General features: G+C 37.9%; 1 protein-coding gene across 1 annotated transcript in view; it reads left to right on the top strand.

Moving 5' to 3' along the window:
* Nucleotides 1-7,286: 7,286 nt before the first annotated feature.
* The window catches only part of PRMT2 (protein arginine methyltransferase 2), an 8,591-nt gene continuing 8,121 nt past the window's right edge, over nucleotides 7,287-7,756 (top strand). The window contains exon 1 of the mRNA XM_072418473.1: nucleotides 7,287-7,364. The gene's annotated coding sequence lies outside the window, so the exon portion shown is untranslated. The remainder of the gene's footprint in view (nucleotides 7,365-7,756) is intronic.

Below are 7,756 nucleotides of genomic sequence, written 5' to 3'. Positions count from 1 at the left end.
TAAATCATTTTGTTTTTAGGTTCAGATGCATTTTAATACTTACTGCAAATTGGCCTGCTTTCATCCTAATGTATGTTTATAGTATGCAGTTAGCTAACTTGAGCCAGGAACATCATCAGGATTCACAGCTAAGACTCACTGTCTGTATTAGTCTGTCATTTGCAACCCCTATTTAATATACAGCGCTGCGTAATATGTTGGAGCTATATAAATCCTGTTTAATAATAATAATAATAATAATAAAAGGGTCTGTATACTTAAATGTATTCGTTTTTGGCAGATGCTAAAGTGTTAAACAGCCTGCTAACCTCTCTGTGATTCTGGTACGGAGATCTCTGTGTTCAAGTTCTTAGGTTTCACCATTATAAGGGGCTCACAATCTACGTGGTAAAGTTTTATTTTATACTATGAAAATACCACAGGAAGTGCTGAAACACACAGGAGTGAGTACAAAATACCATTGTCTAAGGAAATATAGTCAAAAATGATGGCAGGAAAATCATGCTGTTGTAGTATTGAAATTAAAGTGAAGTGCTGACTGTGCTCATCAGGTTCCACTTATAATTAGTAACATATAGTAGTAAGAAAGTACTGAGGCCTGGGATTTCCTACCAAGCACTATTCTAATTATATATATATATATATATATATATATATATATATATATAATACATTTTGTTTTATTACTGTATATATCTGATAAAATCTATTAGCATCAAGGCTTACAAACCTATTAGCATCATAGTGATAGATAGAGCCAGTTATGTGATTTTGAAAATCCTTTTTTGCACACATACTGAAGGGATAGTATATGAGCAGAGTAATGAATACTATTCATAGCGCCTAGACTGACAGAATTCCAATGAAGGGTGCACACACTGTAGTATTGAGTGACACCACAATTGACAGCGTTTCTGAAGCGTATAACTCCAGAGGGTGAATTTCACAAGCTCTCGGTGTCCCGTTCTTGTCTTACACACACATCAGCACCTGTTAGGGGAATAATAGTTTTGACCTCCTCACCTATCTCATCAAGTCTCAGTCTCCAATTAAACGTACACTTACTCAGGACCTCTGCAGGTGCAGGTACGTTCTTCTATTCTGCGAAGCACAGGTACAGTAGCCCAGCCAGCATCATCCCAATGCAAGGCTTCAAACTTTGCTAAAGACATTTTTAACATTCTTATCTGACTGTGACCTTGCTTTGAATTCGGTATACGATCCAGGTTTCTGAACTCGTCCTGTCCTGGTTTTGGACTTTTGGTTGTCCTTATATTCTATGCTTAGAAAGCATTTTTTTTCTGCCTCCAGCTCCAGTTTTCTTCTTTCTTTTTAATCATTTTTGTCTGTCCCCTGACTTGGTCTATGGCCTGTCCTGTCCATATCATTATGTTATGTTTTGGTACCATGCTTTGGTTCAACATACTAGAATCTGTCTATCAGTGCATCTGTATGCTGCTTCTCCTGTCCCTGTCCATTCATAAGGCTGAGTTGGACAGCAGGCCTGTACCTGAAAGTAAAAATGTAGCAGAAAAAGTTCAGCCTCCCATGCCATGCATGACTGTGCTCTATAGCAAACCAGTGTAACGCTCAATCTTTACAATCTGCATGAATTGTTTAGGGTTTTCCTAATTTTACACAGTTTTGGTAGAGAAGAATGAACAGAGATTGAACATTCACATTGTACAGTGTATGGCTAACATTACTCTCAGGACTGAATAGACAGAAATACAAGTTATTCTGGCAGTAAAGCAACTGTCATATACCTGTATGTAGTTATGATTTTCTATGTATTTAGGTGTGTGCTTAACCTTTAGGAATTGACATTCTGGCTTTATGCAGCTGTATAACTGTTCTAAAATTACTTTTAAACCAGGACACAAGTCATGTGAACAGAATTTTCTTGAGAAAAGCAAACACTTATTCAAAATTGTACTTTTTTAATAATTCAGAAAACTTTCATTGCACACTGCTAATTGCGTCCCATTATTGGAATGTCTGAGTGTAATTCTTGTTGTGTGTGTAGTTTTGTCTTGTTGTCTACTTTAGGGCATTGGCCAGTTTGCACATTAGCAGTACTCTAGTGTGACTAGTGACATGACTACTGACTTTGTACAGCGCTGGGTAATATGTTGGCACTATATACATGCTAGTTGATAATATTTAGTAATATATACAGTTCTGCTATTATTAGGTCTTGATTTCAATCAATACATGTGCATTCATACCACCCAACACGTACCAATATTTGATGTGATCTACAAATAAAACCTTTCATTCTTCCTGTTGCAGGGCCAGAATGGAATTCCTCCTTAAACCATTGCCTATATCTACACGGTTTACCTCCACTTCATCAGTGCCACAGCTTCTATTCATCTTGCCTATTTTTTCTATAATTTCCCCCCTTACCCTTTGTCCATCATTATGCATTTGTGACTCCAGCTCCCTTTTTGTAAATTGCTCAGGAACAAACCTATTAAACGTCTCAATCTCTCCTCCACTGGTTGTTGAATTTCTTGAGCTCTCTGATTGTTCCTTGTATGCCCTTCCTCTCCTCCACAACCTCTGGAGACTTCATGCAATGCTACTGGCACAGAATGCAATTTCAGAAGTCAAAGATGGATCTTGGAGAGGCTTGCAGAGCTTGCAAATCCTGGACCTTACTGAAAACAAAATTGAAAAATTACCTGGCAGCTTTTCTGTTGGCCTTGATTCTCTTACTCATCTCTATCTTGCTTATAATCTGTTGCGAAGTGTCACAAAAAACAGTTTTCAACACCTGCATAGTTTGGAACTCTTGGATCTGCAAGGAAATCTAATTTTTAAGTTGGAGCCTGGAGCTCTGATGTCCCTTACTCAGCTTCGTCGTTTGCTGCTCCAAAACAACCAATTGCAAAGCCTAAGGAGTGATGACTTTTCTGTTCTACAAAGACTTGAATTCCTTGATTTGTCTGAAAACCAGATCCAAGATCTGCCCTCTGGGGTATTCACACCTCTCCATTCCCTCACCTTCCTTAATCTGCAACACAACAATCTACGTCACTTGCGATTCCAGACTTTGAGCAACTTGCCAGCACCTGGAACTCTTTTTTTGCTCTCATTTAATCCTTGGGAATGTGATTGTGATCTGCAGCGTGTGTTTGGGAAATTAGGAAGTTTACAGAAAATAAACTTACAAGATGGAGGTAACTTGTATTGTGCAGACCCTGCAGCACTAAAAGGAAGACCCCTTACCTCCTTGGACACTCGACTCTGTGTAGCAGAAACTGTGACTGTTCTGGTCATCACATTTACTGTAGTGGTGACTGTAATTGGAGCTATTGTAACGGCTGAAAGAAGTCGTAAAAAAAATCCCAGGAGTTCAAGGAATGAAATGTGTGCCCAGGACTAATGGGGAAAAAACATTCACTCCAATTCATAATAAAGGTCATTACAACTTTTCCAAGAGATGCCTCTAATTTGCTTCTATGCAGATTAGGGTGGAAAATGTATTACTTAAGTATGGCATAGTAGTTATAAAGGAATCATAAAATTGATGACCATATATACCATCATTTTCTTTTCTCTGTGCCTGTATTAGCATATGTATGCTGGCATGGGGGGTATCAGGAAAATAGATAATTGAATACTATACATACTGTAACGTTCCTATCCTTACGCAGTATGTCTATGGTAGTAGCCCCTATTATAAATTATGTGTATATGTAAAAATAGGTTTTGAAAGTGGAGTACTATGTATTTGGAGCAGATTTAGTATGACATATTATGTGGTATATAGCATTAAAATGGTAATTTATTAAAATATTGGGGTCAAATATTTGCATATATATTTGGAAGTTTTAAAGTTTAATTTTTATATTTATTAATCTGCTTTTTTTATGTTTATTATTCATGAGTGTGTGCTGTTGCAAACTGTAAGCCAGCATTCTCTGCATCAATATATACATCTCTAGAAAATCATATGATTTTCGAAGGATCATAACAACTATTGTGCTTAGGAAATCATCTATGGCCCACAAAAAGAAGATAATTTGGAAATGTGATTAAAATAAACGTACAGGGAATTTGAGCTCCCTTCTATAAGGTATTATACAAAAAAAGAGGTAAATAAATTTAAACTTCATATTCTAAACAGTGAGATTCCTTTTCCATGCCTAGTATAACTGCTAAACTGACCTGAACTAACAAAAATGTAATCTTCATTGGAAGGTTTTCTATTTTATGAGCTTGCTGTCAGTCACCATAAAATACAATTACAAATAATTTAAAACTTTCAGGAAGGAAAAAGCTCTCCTATTGCAACAAAGTTCATGGGTTCACAAAATATGTTTGGGGTTACACACATTTCATTATTTAAAGAAACAGTCTTTAAATGGTTATGGCAACCTGTTTACAATATTTGATTTATGATTTTTAGGGAATTTACATATGGTACCTATAGACATTAGATAAAAGTTTCTGGACCTGGTTACTTTCATTCAAGGGGAGACAGTTACATCTGCAGGTTACCTACAGAAGCCACTAACCCAGCTGGAGGAATAGTAATATGACACATTATTATTGTTGTTGCCTGAGCAGCCAATGTTGGTGATCATGCAATGAAATCACAGGTTGGACATAGCATTTTGCTATGTACAAAGGTTCTTGTTGGTAAGGGACCTATTTCTATAAGGTGTGGGTTAGGTAGGTCCTAGGTCCCCTCCTGCTGTCATGTACACCTGGACACTGCTCAGGTTTATGGCACTCATCATGATCTAATTATGCTACAGATTTGTATGCAGGGGGTGATAAATATAATGAAACTCCTCCACCCTCTGAATGACCAGCACTGAGACATGCAATGCTTCTCCTATTTCTTCTTAAAGCTATTTGTCCTGCAACCTTGCTTGAATAAAATGAACAAAAAAAATTAGAGTAACACAAAGACTATGCTTTATCTCCATCTCTATGTACATATTGGGATGCCTGTAAATTCTTCTAACTTCTAACGGTCCATAGCACTTTTTTTCATATAATATTTTCAACGTTTTATTCAACTATGTAACAGACCTGGATTCTTGGTATGCTTAGATGTAGAGCTAAGACATGAAGAACAAGACAATATTGTCTCCACACCAGTGGTCGCCAACCTTTAGGACCTCACAGACCACTAAATCCTTAGAGTAGACTGTTGCTCCACACCACACAAATTAAGCCCACAGTGGATAACTCATACCTTCATTCTGAAAATGGTCACCATCCCAGGTGCTTAGAAAGTGTTCTCTTGGGACAGTTATTTTGTTTCAGGAGAACATATATGTAGCAGGAATGGTGAGGCTTTCTAAATATTCTACTAGAGAGCCACCTAAGAGATTTTTTTTAGCACGTTAAATACAAAAAACATGAAATACTGAATTGATATATTTTGGATGTACAGGTGGATTTGTGTAAAATGTCTGGTCTATGCCATTGTGATCATCTTGTGTTCTCCTTCCCACACTTGTTGGGTTGGGAGTGACCTGATAAGAAAGTTATGGCAGTTTTGCCTCGAAAGGTCATGAGAAAGAAAGCAGCTGGTAAATAAATAAAATATAATCTCAATCTATAATAATTGCAAATTTTTTCACATTATAATGTAACAAGGAGGTTTGGTCAAAATGAACTAGCAATGGTCATGTAACAATTTGTTAGGTTGTGTTATGTGTATAATTGTTAACTGCAGATATCANAGAATTGAGTGCTGACGCTGACATTCTAGATACCCTGAGGAAATGCCATGTTCTCCCTGCCAGACTCTTCCCAGTTAGATGATATGAAAATGGGCCCTCCCTGGGGTAACCGAGTCATGTGATCTTGCTGATGGAACTGTTGCTGTTTTGGACCATTGTACACATCCAATAAATATAAGTACTAACTATTAATTAAGCAGTTCCTGAGTGTTTTGTGTTATTCTTTAACCCTTCCTGACACTTGTAGTCCCACAAATACTTCCACCTTGTTACAATTTACAACAGAAGAAGACACTAAAGCCAGGGTAAAATTCAAATTTAAAATGTTTTGGCAGAGGTGAAATACATACTAACAGAAGCCATTAAATATAAAAAATAAAATTGTATGCATAGTTCAACAATGTAATTATTGGACATGGAAGGATTCTACACAGAAGAACCAATCATTTCTGTGATCCTGGTAACGTCACGAATCAGAGACAGTAATAAATGTAGTATTAATAACTGTGGGGCATGTAAATTTATGTGGCTTGGGGAAAAATGTGATAAGTAACGATGGGAAACAATTTATTATTAGGTAATCTATTAATTATAGCACATCATATGTTATTAATGGAATCAATCGCCTGTGTTTACTTCTTTATGTATTGCAAACTTTTAGCTCAAAGTATATTCACTCTGCAGACAAAAAAAAAAGTCATAGGTTACACTGGATTAGCTTTTTCCTTTTTTTCCCAAGGGAGACTTCTAAATAAAAGTCCGGTCTTGGAAACCCCAGTTAAAACCAAATCACAGGCGTCAATAGGAAAAGTGCCATTTGCTATCATGGTCAGTGGCAAAAATTTCTGTCTTGCAGTGGTGGTCAGATTTTTATCCTTACAGACTGCTAAAATCATCATTGTATCATGATATTGTCTCTGCCACATGTTGTAGGTCTTGAACTATACAACAACTGCAGGCGGCCCTTTGACCTTTGTTATCCTTCCTTGACTTGCATAGCGGTAGTTTCTGATCGCCATTCATGGATCTGCCATGAGTAATTTATAAAAAAACTTCAATCAACTGCTGTACACAAGTCAGATTCTTGTCCGAAATGAATACCACTATTCATCTCAGTGAAGTCTTGCATGTCACCGTATACATCACCACATATCTCACTCCTTTTATGTGTTTGTATACATTTCTTACTCCACCATTATTTGGCTTCTTATTTAAAGCAGTGATCATTATGTGATTTTTTGCCCCCAGTACAGGGTTGTGGTTATCCAGCTCTGCATGAGTATTCAGACACATACATTTTAATTAACACAGATCCGCCTGGTAAGAAAGAGATGAGGAGTAAACACAATTCTGGTAAAATGTTTCACATAACAAACACATTGGCCAAATATTGTCCCCTTACATGCTTCTCTACTGCAAAGTAAGTTATACTAAAACTAAAACTACAAATCCCACAATGCTTTGCACCCTGATCGCCGCACCCTGGTCATGTGATCAGTGACGTACTGGCCCTGTCTTTAGAGCAGTAGGGGGAATTCGGAGTGTAGAAGGTGGGGGAAGTGTAATCCGGAGGCAGCAGGAAGCCGCTCTGGGCCAATCACAGGAGAGGAGAAGTATCTGGTCCAATCACAGGAGAAGAGAAGTATCTGGTCCCAGGTAGGATATGTCACGATGAAAGCGAGAAATGATTAATGAGATCCGTGATGATTAATGAGATCCGTGTCCCGATATAAAACAAAGCGGGGAATAGGCGGGGAGCGGTGCTAATAACCGGAGAGCTCACAGATATCAGAAGTCGACCATTTTATTGGGAAATAAAGTCATAGAAAAGTGCTGGGTGTTAGAAGAGTAACACAGAGTTCAGCTGAGATTAGGCTAAGAAGTAGGAACTCTCGGTTAGGGTTCAGGAGCAGTGACGAATCCTGGAACTGAGGATACTAGAAGGGGATTTCAAAGAATTGAGCAAGGTAGCAGCGAATCGACCCGGAATTGGGGTCGGTGGCTGCGGACCGTCCCGGTATTGGGGTCGGTGGCTGCGGAACTCCCCG

Source organism: Pyxicephalus adspersus, chromosome 7 (assembly GCF_032062135.1).
Source record: "Pyxicephalus adspersus chromosome 7, UCB_Pads_2.0, whole genome shotgun sequence".
Lineage (NCBI taxonomy): Eukaryota > Metazoa > Chordata > Amphibia > Anura > Pyxicephalidae > Pyxicephalus > Pyxicephalus adspersus.
Note: the sequence above shows the minus strand (reverse complement) of the source record. Positions and strands in the feature narration are given on the sequence as shown.